Genomic DNA, 19498 nt, shown 5'->3' with positions numbered 1-19498 from the left:
GCCGGGAGCCTCGCACATGGGGCAGCCCAATGTCTTCCTCATTGGAGGGGGAACTACATGTGGAAGAAACCACTCTGAATCAGAGTACAAGAAGAGGGGGGGGGGAACCTTCCCAGGGACAAGCCGAAGAAAGGAAGTAAGTAAGTAAGTTTTACTTATATTGCACTAAGTCAACACCAAAATGCTTTACATAAAAGGAATAATAAGCTTCCATACAAACAAACAGAAAATAAGTGCTTCTGCAATCAACCAGGTTCCACTGGGTGCTTCCCTGGATGGAATCTAGCTCTTGACAGCCCGGGTATTATGGAGAACCCGCAGGCAGCAGCACCTGTTTTCAGGGCTGCACAAATGTCTCCTGCTCTAAGGAGAGGAGCATTCATGGTCCATTTCAGTCTGACCAAAGCTAGAATCTCATTTAGGTCCACTGGAAGGGCCATGTCGGCAATGGTATCCTCAGGGGCCTGCGGCAGCACCTGTTTTCAGGGCTCCTACGAACCTCACTCTCAGTGGAGGGGAGTGTGAATGATCAGTAGGTAACTGATCTCGAATTTAAAGTATGAACACGACGATAAGCAAATCATCAGTAGGCGACAACACACCCCACACCTCCATACGGGGTAAGCGGTTCACTGAATCCGGTGGTAGCTTGAAAGCTGGGCACGGAAATATGATCAGAGTCGTCTTTCAAGGCAGACTCAAAATAATGGCCAGAATTGTCCTACAAGGCAGGCTCAGTATGATGAGGTTTCAGACCAGACCCAAGCAGAGGTCGGGAGAAACATGGAATCCACACTCCTTACCAGTCCTACTCCCAATCAAGGAGAGAAAAGGAATCCGCATCAGGGGCCTTTGGGCTTACCACAAGACCACCGATAGCCATGGAGGTAGGTGGGGCTGGGTTTACAGAAACAAGGGATTGTGGAGCAGTTACATGTTGGTAATTTACTCTTGTGTTCTTGTTCAAAATGACAAGAACAAGAAATTTCAGAACGGGTTTTTTAAAAAACAGATAATAACGTGATAATTTTACTGCACAACATACACAGGTTCCAGGCAGACTTGGAACTCGGACTGGAATTGTCTTCGAGGCAGGCCCAGTATTTTGGGCAGGATTGCCATTCAGGACATGTGACAGATGGAGGATGTCACTTCATCCAGGTGTAACTCATTTGTGCAGTATAGACTTTTAGAAACAGTAATTTTGTTACCGTTTAACTACTGTTTTATAGGAGCTTCCTATAAAATGGTCACATGGCATGCATCGACCTCAAAGATGCATACTATTCGGTGTCTATTCACTAAGAACAGGAGATATTTGAAGTTTAACTGGATGGTATGGATCTGCCAAATGGGTTGACATCAGCTCCTAGGCTATTGACAAAACTAAGGAAACCAATTCTGGGTCTACAAAGGTCTCAGAACCACATAGTAATGGCATATTTGGACAATTTCATTTTGGAGTCACCAAGAATTGGCAGAAGCATCAGTCAAAGCAAACCAAAACCCTGTTTGATAGAATTGGTTACCTCATCCATCCAGTTAAATCAAAATTGACACCTACAAGGGTAATTGATTACCTAGAATTTACTATCAAAAACAGTAAATATGTTGGTGACTTTGCCTAGGGGCAAACGACTATATTAATCAAGCCTGCTATGACCTGATAGTCAAATACTAGCCATCTATCAGGCAAACAGCGAGTGTAATTGGCAAATAGTAGCCGCATTTCCAGCAGTACGTACGGGCCTTTGCATTACCAGAATTACAGCGAGCAAAGGAACGAACACTCAGATTCCATGCAGGCAAAATTGGCAAAACTATGGATTGCCAGCAGAGGCCTTTGTTGAATAACTACGGTGGATAACGAACGTGAGAAAGCTCAAAGTAAATTTGCTTGAAAGCCATCGAGGGTTCTTCAGACCTATGCTAGCGGCTAAGGATGGGGAGCCACTAACACAGTCTAGAGCTGTGGGGGCAGATGGAATGAGCAGGAGTCTGTAATTCCACAACACATGGAATCAATTACCCAGAATTGTTGGGGGCACAATTTGGACTCAAGGGGTTCTGTATTAATATGCAACCGGTGCTTGTTCAAATTCAGATTGATAACACCACTGCGGTGGCACATATCCACTAACAAGGGTGGTGTAAAATCTGTATCTTACGATAGATTGTCGAACCTCATTTGGCACTGGTGTATCAAGAGGAATATTTGGGAAATCTACGAGGTAGAAGATATAACACGGTGACAGATGCTGGATCACAGATGTTTAATAACAACACAGAATGGATGTTGAATCAGACAGTACTTAACGAAATAACTACACGATTTGGCATACCAGATTTTGATCTATTTGCATCTAGACTAAACCATCAGTTACCCAAATATGTGTCCTGCAAGCAGGATCCAGAAACAAAGGCAGTGGATGCTTTCTCCCTCAATTGGGGAGGATTGTTTATGCATGCTTTCCGCAAATTTGTCTCACAAACCGATGCTTGACCAAAATCAAGCAAGACTAAGCCACAGGCATATTGGTAGTGCCAGATTGGCCTACTCAAGCCTGGTCCCCAAAAATTTTGGGAACTATAGTCCAGCCAGTTATGGCTGTACCCAAGAGCAGGGACCTCCTAGTGAACCCAGTTACAGGGAGTAATCATCCACTACACGAACGTATTAACTTGTTGGTCTACAGATTCTAAGGAGGCCATTTCAAGGCATAGGACTGTCCGAACAAATACAACACAGTTCGGATAACAGATGTCTTGGAGTTTCCTATCAACTCTGTACTATAACTATAAACAAAGTTATAGTGCAATCAATAGTGCCAGAGGCGCACTTTCCTCCTATCTGATGCTGCAAGCAGGGCACGGGTCGATAGGAACGCACCCCTTTACAACAAAATTCATGAAGAGAATTTACAATCTAATACCTCTAAGACCAAGGTACACGGACACATGGGATGTGAGCGTGGTACTAACCCTACCTTGACAGTGGGGACCGCCTATAACTAACCCTGAAGGTAGTATGCTGACAAAGAGTCCAGACACTGCAAAAGCTACGGTTGGACCACATGACCACCAATATGAACAACATAACATTCGTAATCAGGAACCTGATATAAACATAGCAGGCCAGGAATGCCAGGGATGGAGATCCAGTTCTTGGCATATCCTACGGTTGTGTGTGTGGTAACATACTAACACCACTATCTGAGAGTTACGGAGAACCACAGAGGCTCAGAACAGACCAGAAGGTGTCAACATAAACCATCTCCAGATGGTCAAAGGGGGTAATGGCGGTAACAGAGTGAACGTTCATATGGTTAAATCTCACTCCACCAGGGCTGCATCTACGTCGGCAGCAAGAGCAATGGACGTGCCTCTTGACAACATCCTAGTGCCTGCACGAATGAAATAACGGTCCACCGGTTTTATAACAAACCTATTACCGGACTGGGGGTGTTTGCACGTACCATTTTAAGTTCTGTCCCTTAGTTTACCCCCAAGGTTGGGAGGGGAAACTAGTTTTTAAAAACTTTTCTTTCATTTAAAGCATCAGTGTCCTTACTTAACTACGTAATGTCTGAATGCTTTAATGATTACACGCATCCATGGTCAATCCATTCAGTGTGTGACGCCTGGATTCGTAACCGGCGTAATATCACAGAGCTTTGAAATCTTCACGTAGTCACTCACGTGACTCCGAAGTAAAATAGTAAGATTATATGAGAACTTACCAGTTTGAAGTTTGATCTTGATTTTATGAGGAGTAACGATGAGCGATTACGTGCCCACCGCTCCCACCCTCATACTATCAAGGTCACATGGAAGTTCTAGTTTCTTCAATCTTACTATTTTCAGGTCTTCTTTTTATCTGTGATTTAACACCGCTGCTTTGAAGATTGACGCGCACGCAGACGGACGGCCCTTCTTCACGTAATCGCTCATCGTAACTCCTCATAAAATCAAGATCAAACTTCAAACTGGTAAGTTCTCGTTTAATCTTACTATTAAAAACATTATTGGTTGCATTAAGGACTTCAGGTTTTTTTGTACTACTATTGTTTATTTTCAGTTTATTTACATTTTATGTTTATTATGTTATCTATGTGTATTGTGTTTACAGATCTGTAATGCTACTGCAAGTAAGAATTTCATGGTTCCATATTCAGTATATTAAACACTCTTGAGTGTTGTCTACTTACAGCCCATTACCTGCACTGCTCTGCAGAATCATCAGTTAGTGGACCTGGCTGTGCATATATAACGCACGCCCCCAGATTCAGGTACGGTTTCTTCCCATCTGTTATTAGGCAACTGCACCATCCTACCAACAACTAGAGAGCAGTCCTGATCTACGATGTATTTCATTGAAGATCCCCAGACTATCTTTGCTCGGACTTTACCTTGCACTAAACGTTATTCACATTATTCCCTTTATCATGAATCTGCACACTGTGGATGGCTCGATTGTGATCATGTATTGTCTTTCCACTGGCTGGTTAGCATACAACAAAAACTTTTCATTGGACCTCAGGACGCATGACAATACACTAAACTGGATTTTTTTTCAACCCAGAGAGTGATTGGAACCTGGAATGTACTGTCAGAAAGTCTGGTTATAATCGGTAATCTCTCAAAAGTTAAGCATCTGGATGAACATACATGATGAATCACCAAAGACAATTGGAATCGCTGCTGACCAAGTCCTGATAAATAGGATCAGTATAAATGGGTACTCGATGGTCAGCATTGAAGTGGTGTTCCATAGGCCTCTTTGATTCAGATTCAGTTGGTTGGTCCATAATCTCCATGTGTTCTGCCATTGACAATGGAAACAAGCAAATCCTACATACAACAGATTTGGAAATATTTTGGGCAAGGCCTGGTCCAATTACAGTGTCAACGCGGGAGTGCTGAGGATAAATGATGTAGAGCAAAAGGACATCAAGCTTGGTTAAACAAAAAGAACACCACTATCCTCTGAAGGTGCTGACCTTCCGCACCAAGAAAAGTGAAGGTAGCTAAATCTGAGAAGCAAAGAGCTGGGCACTGATCTGCAAAGGAAATAGCAGGCAAACTGTGATTCTTTAAGGAGCCAACACTCTGCCAGACTCGTCATCTGGACTAAAGACAAAAGCTGTTAAATGTTCCATCTAATTATAGTTATAGCAACAAATCTTTGAGTTTTGGTCTGATATGCTAGTCTATCAAATACGCTGTACTTATAATGCATCTGCTTATCTATAAGAAGGTTCATGTGAAGACTATGGTAAACACATCTTTGTGCTATGCGGGTGGTTAATTTTTCCTTTTCCTTTTGGTATTCTAACCAAGTCCTGAGGTAAACAGGAATTGTTACAAATCCATTTTGTCTGTCAAAGAAAGGAAACTATCACAAATTGCAAGCTGAAGACATTTTCCAAGTTGATTTTTTTCAAGTTAGGATGCATCTTGAGAAGTACATCCATATGCCACACCACCCAAAAAACACAATGAGACTACTTGAGGCAAAATATTATAAATTAAAAGATTGATTATTATTGTTGACAGATTGCTTAAAATACAATGATATTATAGTGTATGATTTCAAACATTTGCTTGGTATTTCACAACTATTCAAAAGGAATATGGCTATTTTTATTCAGGCCATAAGTTCACATAAGTTATCATCAATAAATTATGTTTCGACTTCCGTGGGAAAGTCAATCTGACCAAAAGTGTTTTTCTTTAATTAAATTGCATTAAAATAACTTTATACTTATAGTGCAAGAACATGATAAATATCAGTTCCAGGTACAATTATTTCATTAAAATTTTTCATAAATATTGCTGCAAGAAATGTTATAGTAAAATACATTATATCACTGGTTAAATTGTTTACCTTTTGCTTTCTCAGGTAAGGCATCCACATGTTTTGAACAAGTTCACAGCGATATCTTTTTGAGAAAGAGCCAGCATAGGAAATAAAAGCTGCTATTAAAAGAACATCTCCACAGAGGGTTTCCTTTTGTTCACAATACTGTGTAATAGACTGAGCCCAACGCACATTCTCTGACTTCCACATGAAATGAAAAAACAAAAAAAATAACAGTAATAAATATCCATTTAGCAGACTGGTACAGCTGGTGAATTATACTCCATCAAATAAAGCCTATGTGGAAACAACATAAACAAATACATCATGATATTTAAATGTTAAAAACTGTAACCCCAGTAATTAATAAGCTAGCAAATGTGTTTATTTTATTTAAAGCAGTTTTGTCATTTAACATTTTTGTAAACATTTGGGAAAAAGACCAAACACTGTAAAAGCAAAAGCAAAGTAAAAATATTAGTGCATCACAGTCACACCAAGTGGTTTTGTATGGCCTCACCTCTAGACCTCTCACTAATCTGTTAGCGAATTCAATCGTCTTATTGGTTCTATTCACTTCATCCTGACAACAAACTTTTTCAAATGTGGCTTTTTCAAACTCAGCCAAGCTTGCATCAAAATCCTTTCAAAAATATGAAATAGTTGGAATTTAAAAAAATATCTAGAAGATGCTCTATTTTATTAAGTCTGTATCGCCAGTCACAAGAGCTTAAAAAAAGTCCTTGAGCTTCTTTCAGACTTATCACCCACCACCATTTTCTTCACATGGTCAGATAGTCACAGCATTGTTGTTGGGCACAATGCAATGGTTACACATTGCCAACGCTGAGGGCATATTCAGTTTTCTGTTGTGCCCTTGCCATGATCAAAGTACAGGGCCAATTCAAACTACAAAAACTAGTGGCTTTTCTATGCATTAATCTAAAGATCTATCAAATTTCATGTCTTAAGCAGTCAGCCAAGTAGAATTCATTCAGAAAGCCAGCTACAATTTTCAATGGATAGTGCATAATTTGAGGTTTAAAAAAAAAACATGATTCTTGTGGATAATTAATTGCCTTATAGTTATTAGAGACAATATATGTCACATTATATGACTATGGTTATGAAGGCCTGGTAACTCACTCTGGCAGCCATTATGTCTTTGCTGACTTAAATAATCAGATAACTAAAGTAAAATAAACAGTTGTCCAATAAGTGAAGTATGTCATTGAGGGAAAAAGTATAAATATTATTTGTGGGGCAGCATAGTGACGCAGCAGTAGATTTACTGCCCTACAGCACCAGATACCTAGGATTGATCCGGACAATGGGTGCTGTCTGTACAGAGTTTGGATATTCTCCCTGTGAGCGCATTGGCTTTCTCCAGGTGCTCCAGTTTCATCCCACATTCCAAAGAGGTACAGGTTTGTAGGTCATCTGCAAATAGTAAACTGTCCCCAGTGTGTTGGATAGTGTTTGTGCACGTGGTGATCGCTCTTCGGCGCAGATGCAGTGCGCCAAAGGGCCTGTTTCCACACTGTATCTCTAAAGTCTAAAGTCTAACCTCTTTGCTAGCAGGATTGCAAAGAAAAAATTGTAGTGAAAAATTACGCATCAAAAAAATTACATAATAATTTTCTGAAAAGTTTAGAATTAGAATTCAAGTCAACAAATATGAGTGACAAAAAGGTGATGAGCTCTTCTGATTAACGTTTGTTGTCATGAATTGGTCTGCCAATTCATTTCCAATCCTCTATATCTTAAATTTAACAACTATTACCACGCATGCTTAGAAATATCTTACAGATTTAGCACATTACTTATGCGATAAATTTAAATTATACAGAACATAAATATTTTTCATGTTTTAAAATGTTCAAACAATTTTCATGGTTTAAAATGTATATTTTATAAAGAAAAAAAGAGGATTACATTAAATTATTAATGCATTTTACTATTTCAAATGTTTAATATAACAAAAGCATCTGTCATATCTATCCTCAGCATTAAAATTATTTTACATATTAAGCATACAGATTTTATAATGCATTTACAGGCATACAGTGGGAACAAATGATGCATATTGCGATGTTTGCAGATAATTTGAAAGTAGCTACGTTTTCTCTCTGAATCTCTTTGTATTTGAAGTGCTGCCCTTTTCAAAACAAGTGAAAGTTCAATCAAGTTTTGGTGCCATGATGATCAAACAGTGTCACATCACTATGGCAATGTCTGCCAGGACCACAAATGCAGATCAGCTTTAATTGTACTAGGCCTTATTGCTGGTGCATGTCAATCAGAACCTATGAATTGAAGAAAATTTGCTCTGTTCATTCTGTTAAATGATGTATCCAATTAAACCTGTTAGAATTCATGATCTTCAGTCAAGGTTAAATGAAAGTAGTTACTCCTGTCAGCTATGTGATTAAATGCTGCCTACATCAGGCACATTTATGTGCGAAATTAAAATTTTGTCTAAAGCATGAATCTTTATGCATGCCAGTTAATTATCTTGCAGTCCTTCTACACATTAAATGCCCAGTACATTTGTTCTTAATCATCAGGTGCAATTTAAAACACACTTCATTTTCAGCATTTAACTAGATTCCTCCATTTTAATGTATTCGGTTAGTGGAAAATGCTACACTTTTCATAGATTTTGCAACATTACTACAGATTATCAACATTCAAAAGGTATGGTAAGTAAAATGTTTGATTGTAGCGAAGTATTTAAATGGAGCATTGTTTTATACAACATAGATAACGATCCATTATCTATTATTCAACAGCATGACATTTTGCATTTTTGGTGTTCACTTTACGATATTCAAGATTCTATGAATACATACAATACAAAACATACCATGGAAATATTTCCAGCCTAAAACTCCCCACATCATGACTTTTGTGAAATGAAAGATTTTTTTAAAGTCTTTTTTAAAGATTTTTAAAGCTAAAAATAATCATTAAATTGTGACTGGGTTATGAAAATTGGAAGTGTCACAATTAAATATCTGGTTAGATATCCCTCAGCCTATCTGTATTTAATATAAATAATATATATTTGTTTTTCTTTTCTGTGATTCACATCAGACTGGGATGGAGAAACATTGATAATGGATAATTCTCCCAGTAGTTCTTCTGTACACATTTATTTATCAATTTTTAAGCTACTTTCAAATCAGAGTGACTTCCTAGAAATCAAATGAGGCCATTTTGTTATCACTTTTTCATCTTGATGGAGTCTCCAACAGAAACAAGATCTCAGCCAGAAAGCAGATTCAAATATGTAAATTAACCTTACATTAGAAGTTGGGCATGGGTTATTGGAATGCTGCTGGATGAGATGGAACAGCTGTCCTCACAAACCTGCCATGAGATTCCATTAACTTTACACAAGGTTTACATAATATCACAGCATCTGCAGTTCCTTGTGTCTACTCGCTATGAGATTCCATTGTAGATTAATCTGACATCATTTTATTCAGCCTTGGTAAATTCCAGAAATTTCAATTCATTTTCTTATCGTCTTCATGGTCAAGTTGAAAGATGTAGTAAAGATGTATGCAAGTTTAGGAGTTTTCTTGTTATGTTATTAAATTGACACACATTAAAAAACTAAAATGAAACTCCATTTTCAATTGAAGAAAAGTACTCACTTATCTTTTTCCATTCCCATTGTCCTGTGTCCTTTATATTTACCATTCTTTCATGCCATTGCTAACTTGTAACACCTTTTCTAATTTATCTTAAACTTTTATTTGTGCCACCTCAATACATTTTGGAACCAGGAAGCTCCACATATTTTGGTGTCAAGATAGATTAGGGTATTCAGTGAAATTAATATTTTCTGCTGCACCAGGAACAGACCAAATTCCAAATGAAATTGTACATGGTGCCGAAAACATATTACATTTAACAGACAAATGAATCTTAAGAAAAAGCATGTTAATACTATAATCTTGTTAAAGGGCCAGGGCAATTTTTACTATGTGTAGTTGGCAAAAACTTATTTCTTAGTTCAAGGGTCTTGCAATAGCACATTTAAATGGTCAATCAGCCAATGCTCACATGATGGGGAGGATAAATATACAGTCACAACACAGAGTGATTCCCATATTTCCATATCCAGAGGTTGTGCATTCAATTCTTCATGTGCCAACCGATCCACAATTGAAAAGTTGTAAGGCTATCCTTGACCGAGAAGAAGTGAACAAAATCAGCGAATTGTACACCTGTACATGGATTTATAAAGTTTCTTTAAAGACCAAGTTGAGCATTATTGTTTTAAAAGGGAAAAGGAAAGGGAAAATAAAAAAAACATATTTAAGAAGGTTGTAGGGACTGTTGTATAAAGGAGTTTTGAATGATAGTACTTTATTACGTTCAGACTTTCGTTTAGCATCCTTATGCACCAAACTCTATTTATCATTTCAACCCACATAATTCTGTTGTTCTAACATAGAAGGGTTTACAGTGAATGGATGATGAAAGGTGCCATCATGCCACTCCATAATTATAGCACAATTTATTCTGCCTTAAATACATTTTAAATTAATGAGAAAATGAAACATGCCGGATTCACTTCAGAAACATGTCATTTCATTCATCACATATAGTGATATTGAATATTGTAGATCTAAGTTATGGTATTACTAATACAATTTGCCTTTTTATTTTCTTAAAATATTTGATCATGGATTCAAGGTCCAGCTATGTGAAGCATCTGCTATACACAATTTTAAATCAAACAACCAAATAAAATGCTTTTATAAACAGACAATGTGTTCTCATTGCATTCAGTATGCTCTGTAGAATAAATGGTAACAAAGAATGTTATAGAAAAATTGAATATGCTACAAACAAATATATTTTTAATATTTATATTACATTCAGAAACAATTGAACAAACCATTTGATCTTGTTTTATAAATTTCCGGATTCATACCAATCCCCAAAACTGCACTTAAGTGCAAGCAAAGATGTAATTACTATTAGTAATCTTTAATTATATATAAAACACGGACTGACTACGCTCACATTTTGGGGAATTATCAAGGACCAATTCATTAGATTTTGTAGTCGCGTAATTAGTTTATGGTTCAGCTACAGCAATATCAGAGTCGCTACTTCAGAAGGACATGGTAATTAACGTAACTCCTGGCTTTGTATCATAGATTTCATATTATCTGCATCTAAGGAATATGAGAATTAAGGAACAAACATTATCAGAATTATTTAACATTTGATATTTTGATGAATTTGTCTCATTATAGCAATTGTTCTAACAAATTGACACTGGAATTAACAATCAATCGCATCATGTACATTAGTGCAAGAAGTTAGTTGTTAATGAATAGTCAAAATTGTAATTAAGAGTTTTCTTTTATAGACGCAAAATATTTTGCATGTGAAGGACAATGTTAGTACTTACAGCAAGTTTTTTTCTAATGATCTGAAGTTTCTCGGCTGCAGCAGCTAAATCAGAATTGCCTTGCAAAAGTGCTTTACGTTTGAATTCAACTTCACAATGAACCGATTAATGTACAAACATAACTAACATTGAAGTTATCCAATATATTTATAATAAGAGGTATGCTCAGCATATCAGAAATTTGAAGTATGCTTACTTGATATTTATTTGCAATCTTAAAACTCACAAGTGCTAACGATTCTATCTATGGTAGGTATATACCATTTTCTCTGGTTTCCTAATCTCTCTCATCTGTGCTGCCTTGCTCTTTTTCAAGCATGAAATATTCTAGTGTATGGATACAGCATGCCGGATACTGCCGATATTGCTGCTTTATTATGCTTGCCAATTAACCATTTCCCCACCCATCCCCAGTTGTTCTTCCCCTATGCTCTATCTGAAACATAATTCACCTTCACTTAGGTACAGATGCTATACTCCCATATGGTGAATGTGGTTCCCCATTTTATAATCTATATTCATATCTTTGTTGACACTTGGATTCCATATAATAATTATATCTGCAAACTTTTATGAACATGATAATAGATTCACACAAATGTACGCATATTTTAGTATGTTTAGTATGTTAGTGTCCATCAAGTTACAAATAAAATTAGTAACCTACTTCAAAGCGTTACCAACATAGACATCATTATTAAATACTGCATACATTATTCCATTAGAAAGGGTGAGAACACTGCAAGCTCTATGGGAAATGGATGTTAATAAAGTATTTTTTCTCCCCTAGCGGTGTTTTTTTAGAATAATGACACAAAAGAAATGACATGCTGAGTTTCTCCAGCAGTTTGTGTTTTGATGCGTTTTTAAAACATGCAAAAAAATAGTTATGGTACATGTTTGATCACAAATGTTGAATTGCTGTTATAATCAAGGTACACCCAACTGCAAGCAAATATTAAACTAGTTTAGTACTTTTACAAATATCTTTTGAAAATGACACCGTGACAAGCATGCAAAAGGAGAAAAGGTAACAGAAAATGTTGAAAATGTATCACAACAAACAATGAAAAATCATTCTGTGAAAAAAACATTAATTACACTGAAGAAAGATGAATTAGCCACTCATCATTAATGAGAACATACATTTTGTGTAGGTTTAGAGTCCATGTATGATAGATGTGCTATTACTGGTAAAATACATCATGATAACACTCAAGCCAGCAGTGAAAATGTTCAGTTGACATATGTTCCCTTGCAGAGCATTCAATCATGCTAAAACAAGTGCTTTTGATGGTTAAAAATATTACTGTAATGCACATGTGGTCTTTAAGTGAAAATGTTTACAAATCACTACAAATTGTTTTATTTCTACACTTTGATCTTCATCGACCACTAATTAAAGCTGTCAAAAGAACAAAGTGATAAAATAGTCCTGTTAACAGGATTATAAAATTATTTGTAAACACTTAGAAGTTTTGTGGACTTGCGTTCTGTTTAATTTGATGTGTGCATTGATTCCTTATTTGCATAACTGTGCTCGATCAGATAAGAAGTGATACCTTGCACATGTATGTTTGGAGGTAAATGGACTATTTAAGGTGAAAGATACTACAAACTGGGAATAAGATTATTTTTTGTCGCCCTACTTCTGTATCAAGTGTTTGCATGTCACATGTATTATTTGTATAAATGTTCCTTTAACTAACTACCAAAAACATTAATAGCAATTTTCTGGTGTCCACTACAAGCATCCTCACAGATACAGTATGTTGTTCATTTCTTTTCCACCAATATTTACTTGAATCAATTCTATCTCAATTTCACAGCTTAAGGATAGAGGGGAAATCCTTTAGGACCGAGATGAGAAAAACATTTTTCACACAGAGAGTGGTGAATCTCTGGAACTCACTGCCACAGAAGGTAGTTGAGGCCAATTAATTGGCTATATTTAAGAGGGAGTTAGATGTGGCCCTTGTGGCTAAAGGGATCAGAGGGTATTGAGAGAAGGCAGGCACGGGATACTGAGTTGGATGGTCAGCCATGATCATATTGAATGGCGGTGCAGGCTCGAAGGGCCGAATGGCCTACTCCTGCACCTATTTTCTATGTTTCTATGTTTCATTTAACTGCCTTTGAGTTATTCAAGCAACCCCCATATTACAGATGTCTCTTATGGGATTTGTCTAGGAAAATAAGTACATTTTATTTGCAATATTCATTGACGACCAGACTTCATGTTGTGGAAAACCAGGATATGGTTCGTTTTCTGGGAATAACACCATGCTCCCCCATTCCCATATAATGTGAGGGTCACCTGTAACCTTACTGTTACATTAAAAAAAAGATCTATCAAGCTTATCCAAAATTATCCATTGACACACGATCCATTAGATATTAGGGAAATAATCAAGACTCCCAATCTATGCAAAAAGAGCTCTGATTTCATTTCTATGGATTTCCCCACTAAGGAAGTTGTTTCTGATCAAATCCTTCAATCACTTGAATTAGTTCCACAAATCTTGGGGAATACAATACTAGTTTACCAATATGTTCTCAATTTAATTCTTAAAACCTAGGTATAACTTCTGGTTTGTCTTCATTGAACATACTCAAAGAGCATCTTCTCTCTGCGAGAGTACACAAAACTGAAGGTGATGAACATGAGTAGATACACATTGCAGTTCCTTCCTAGAAATCAAGGTTACATTCAACTTAAAAATAACATTCCTCCATTTGTATTTTGGATCCTGAAATAAATTTATTGATCCTGATAAATGTTAAATAATTTGCATTGCTGCCTTTGAGTGATGTGTAAACCAGACTAAGTACCCAAGCCATGATTACAAGCAAGGAAAATCGTTTGGAAGCATTCTGTTTTTAGATGTTGTGAACTGTTCGAGCCCCAAAATGACTCAGCATATGCACCTGGAGGTGAACTGTGCCTGGTGCCATACTAGTGAGGCAGGTGGTATCGTGGAGTGAGTAGCTACCAGAAATATCAGTATCATGACTTTAAACAGTGTAATTATGATCCAACGTCTATCGTGGCGTTCAACCTCCTAAAGGGCCTGTCCCACTGCGGGGACCTAATTTGTGCGTTTAGAAGAGTTTTCCCTCGACTCACTCGCAGCATGGTCGACACGTGGTCCTAGGAGTTCTATGTAACTCTCCTTCATGCTCGAGAGATGTTCCCGCATACTCGAGGCCTCAGTTTGGTTGAGGAGTATTTTTTACCACGCTGAAAATTGTTCACAAGTAAAAATTGGTTGGCATGGAAAAAATCAATATTTTCTTTCCTCATAGGTTTAGTCGAAGTAGGTCGTAGTAGGTCAGCATGTTATTCGAAGGTAATCTAAGGTAGTCGAAGGGAATCGAAGGTAATCAAAGGTAGTTGAAGGTGGTTGTCTTCACTCGAAGCTAGTCTTCAACATAGTCGAAGAAGGTTGAAGGAAATCGAAGTCGAAGGAGGTCTTCTTCATATTCGTAGGAGGTTCTCTACATAGTCGAAGGAGGACTCTACATAGACTCCTTTTTGTCTATTTCCCAACCTGTCTTCCAAACTCAAACATTTTCTACCTTTCTATGTTTACTGACAAACTTGTTTAAATTCTTCCCAGCAGCATTAACAAAGCTGCCCATAAACATATTGCATCTATACAAACAGGAGTACCGTGGCATCTCAGCAAGGATTGTCATTGCTACGGCGTAGCACACCTAACCTGTTCAATCCTATCTTCGGTAGATCCAGTGCCTTCCACGTGAAATCTATTAATGACAATACCCTTCTATTTATACGCTCACCAGCGTCCAGCACTGGGAGCTAACTACATCTCATTCTCTCTTGCTAGAGATGTAGGCAGAGAGCACAAAGGTTTTCAAGGTAAGCAGATGTAGGTTACTATTGCCTGCAAGTATATGTGTCAGAATTATTACTCCCTCAGTACCCATCCACTGTGCAAAGTATAATCAGTGAATCATACAAGCCAATGCACATTATACTGGTGGTTATGATGTCTTTATTCTATATAGACGGTATACAATTCATTGCACAGGTTGGGTATTGGACAATAAGGCCCTTCAGTTGTTACCTGGCTGATCTTTAATGCATAACCAGCTCATATATGCAGTATATACGTATAAATAAACTTACGGCAGCATGTTAAATGTGTCAATGAAATGTGGAGAGCAGCCATAGAGGTGACAACAGGATATAAAGATATATGGTTTAGTTTAAAGATGCAGGATAGAAACAGGCATTTTGGCCCACCGAGTCCACACTGACCATCAATCACCTATTCACACTAGTTCTATGTTATCCATTCATCCACTCCCTGCACACAAGGGGCAATTTACAGAGGCCATTAGCCTACAAAACCATACAACTTTGGGATGTGAGAGGAAACCAGAGCACTCAGAGAAAACCCATTTGGCCGTTATCCCTCTGAACCTTTCCTGTCAATGATCCTGTCCAAGTGTTTTAAGTGCTGTTATAATGCCTGTTGCTGACGCAGTAGAGAAGGCTACAGACGGTCTTGGAGATCGAGACAGAACACTCTACGGCTGAATGCTTACCTTTGGATAGCACCAACTTGCAATGCCCACTGAGCAACAATAATAGAGGCAGTGGTGAAGCAGTAGGTGTGTGGAGGACAAATTGTGCTTTTTTTGTAGCAGACTGCAATTTATAGAATTAATGTTACTGACTTCTCAGTATTCTATGTAGCAATATGATAATATGCAATGTGATTGTAGCAATAGGATTACCGGACAACATTGACAACTTGCAAACTCATTTATAACACCACCAACAAACATGGCAGGATCCGGATCTTGCCAGTAGTCTGTGGTGCTGCTGCATCGTGTACATTGGAGGTTGCTCTCCTATTGCACAGACTCTCTGTAATGTCAACATTCAGTTACTGCAGCATGGTAGAGTCCACAAATGTGTGAAAACATGGTCGATTACTTCTTCCATGCTGGAAAGGTCGGGCTGCAAACTCTGTCCAAAATTCTGTGACTAATTAATGTTGGATTTCTCCATGGTGCGCCACACTGAACAAAAGGCTTTCTGGCAAGCTTTCTATTGTACAAAACATTTCATTGTGTATACCAGACTAATTATGTGCTCTGTCCCATTGATGCCCACTACACTTCAACATAAGGTATCTTATTCTTGCATGTTTGCATAATTGCATTATCTTTGCAACTTGCCCTTTGTGTCAATGCTTATCAAAGAGAAGATTCTACCTCCAAGTCATTCTTTAAATGATATATTTGCCAGTATCTGATCTACCATCTGCTAGAGAGTATTCTGAGGAATAGGTTATACAGGCATTTGGATGGGCAAGGGCTGATTAGGGATAGTTAGCATGGTTTTGTACGTGGGAGGTCGTGTCTCACAAATCTGATTGAGGTTTTTGAAGACGTGACCAAAAAGGTCGATGAGGTCAGAACTATAGATGTTGTATACATGGATTTCAGTAAGGCATTTGACAAGGTTCCACATGGTAGGCTGCTCTGGAAAGTTAGATCACATGGGATCCATGGAGAGAGAGCTGAATGGATAGCAAATTGACTTCATGGAAGGATGTAGATGGTGATGGTGGAAGGTTGCTTCTCAGACTGGAGGCCTGTGGCTAGTGGTGTGCCTCAGGGTTCGGTGCTGGGCCCGTTACTGTTTGTCATCTACATCAATGATTTGGATGAGAACAAACAGAGCAAGATGATACAAAAATGGGTGGGTTTGCAGATAGTGAAGACGGTTGTGAAAGATTGCAGCAGGATCTTGATCGATTGGCCAGGTGAGCTGAGGAATGGTTGATGGAATTTAATACAGAGAAATATGAGGTGTTGCATTTTGGGACGTCCAACAAGGGCAGGACCTACACAGTGAATGGTGACCTCCAGTGAGTGTTGTAGAGCAGAGGGATCTAAGAGTACAGGTGCATGGTTCCTTGAAGGTTGAGTCGCAGATAAGGTGGTCAAAAAGGCTTTTGGCACTTTGGCCTTCATCAGCCAGAGTAATGAGTATAGAAGTTGGGAGGTCATGTTGCAGTTGTATAAGACGTTGGTGAGACTGCATTTAGAGTATTGTGTTCAGTTCTAGGCACCATGTTATAGGAAAGATATTGTCAAGCTTGAAAGGGTTCAAAGAAGATTTACGAGGATGTTGCCTGGACTAGAGGGTCGGAGCTGTAGGGAGAGGTTGAATAAGCTGGGTCTCTATTCCTTGGAGCACAGGAGAATGAGGCGTGATCTTATAGAAGTGTCTAAAATCATGAGGGGAATAAATCAGGTAGATGCACAGAATCTCTTGCCCAGAGTAGGAGAATCGAGGACCAGAGGACATAGGTTTAAGGTGAAGGGGAAAAGATTTAATAGGAATCTGAGGGGAAACCTTTTCACACAAAGTGTGGTGGGTGTATGGAACAAGCTGCCTGAGGAGGTAGTTGAGGCTGAAATAGTTAGACAGGTACATGGATAGGACAAGTTTGGGGGGATATAGACCAAACAGAGGAAGGTGGGACTATTGTAACTGAAACATGTTGGCCTGTGTGGGCAAGTTGGGCCAAAGGGCCTGTTTGCACACTGTATCACTCTATGACTCTATATACGTTGGGAATGACTATGCTGTATCTTGCTCTTGCTGGACGTTGCACATTTTGGATATCTGAATGTAGTAAAGCCCAAAGATCAAATTTGTGTTGAAGATAAGTGAAGTATGTAAAGCATGTATATTTACACAATAGATAACTTGCTAAAAAAAAAGGCAGGTGTGGATTCACGGGGAGATGCCTTGCAAGAATGCTGATTAGGTATGGGGACTCGGTGATCATTATTCTAGCCTCATCACTGGCCACAGTTTTCACTATATCACGGCACCAATGCCCAGTGCTGCCTTCACTGTAGGGGCTACATCTCCCTGTGTGTTCAAACACTCTGACAACAGGCCTTTGTAACTTTATGCCGCAGGCTGTACAACCTACTCCATCTCCGAAATCAATGTGCAGCTTTTAATATACAATATTCCCAGCATTTGTATGTTTATTTCAGATTTTCAGTATCTGCATTTCATTTTGGACTATTATCCAATATACTGTAGTTTCTCTTCCAGAAGCATCGATCTTAAAGAAAATGATTTCCTTCCTCTGACTTTTACCTCATTCACCCTGTGCTTTCTGTTTCCTTAAAGTCTTCCATTGGTGCTTAAGGATAATGATTACATCTTCAGTGGAGGATACATATTCAAAATGTACACATCATGTACTCAATGTGCCAACTTCAACACTCAACACCACCCCACCCCTTCCCTCCATTGTGCTTCAGTTAGGATTTTCAATCTGAGTAAATGAAAAGGCATGCTGTTACATTTTTCAGTTAAGAGGTTTCAGATTTCTTGCAGCGAATTAAGAATCAAAATTCCCTGATATTTTGTGAAAAAGTCTGAGCAAATATAAAAAAATAAAAATATCTTAAACTGTATTTTGTTGTCATTTTATAAAATCACAATTAATCCTTAAATTGGAAGGAGGTGACGAATGGGATCAATATTGGATAAAATTGACTTTGTTTCTATTTATATTTTTGCAGAATCTAAAACCATTTCTTTTTACACTTTAAGTCCCACAGTTAACAGAGGATTGAAAAACACAGATTTTAGTAAACAAGTAAAACCATAAATAATTATCAAGATCCTTACCTTGTGGAATTTAATGACATTTATAACCCAAGCACAGAATCCAGCAGCAACTGATGACTTTGTCCGAACAAACTCAGGGTTGAACTCAGGATACTTAAGAAACTCTTCCTTTATAGTTTTGATAGTAGCTTCTGGGATATGCTCCTTGTCAAAGTTAACAATAGCTTGCAGGAATTCATCTTTATTCATATACCTGATTTATATATGATTCATATACCTGACATTATTCATATACCTGAAAAAAGTAAAACTATCTTAACTATTTATTTCAGCCTCAGCCCTCAAATATATGTAAAAAGACAAAAGAAGTAAGTGGATGTTATATCAATTTTTTTAACATGAAGGACTTTGGAGGCTGCCTTCACTTTTGTAGATTTTCGACATCTTAATCCCTAGGCAGTCAGATTCATGGTAAATAAGCCAGCATTGCATTGGCACCTGTAAATGCACAGTGTTCATTAGAAAATTGCTTTATTCAAATCAGATATCTACGTCCAGA

General features: G+C 37.9%; 1 pseudogene; it reads right to left on the bottom strand.

The window, feature by feature from the left end:
• The window catches only part of LOC116974878, a 193607-nt pseudogene that overhangs the window by 47223 nt on the left and 126886 nt on the right, over positions 1-19498 (bottom strand).

Source organism: Amblyraja radiata, chromosome 7 (genome assembly GCF_010909765.2).
Source record: "Amblyraja radiata isolate CabotCenter1 chromosome 7, sAmbRad1.1.pri, whole genome shotgun sequence".
Lineage (NCBI taxonomy): Eukaryota > Metazoa > Chordata > Chondrichthyes > Rajiformes > Rajidae > Amblyraja > Amblyraja radiata.
Note: the sequence above shows the minus strand (reverse complement) of the source record. Positions and strands in the feature narration are given on the sequence as shown.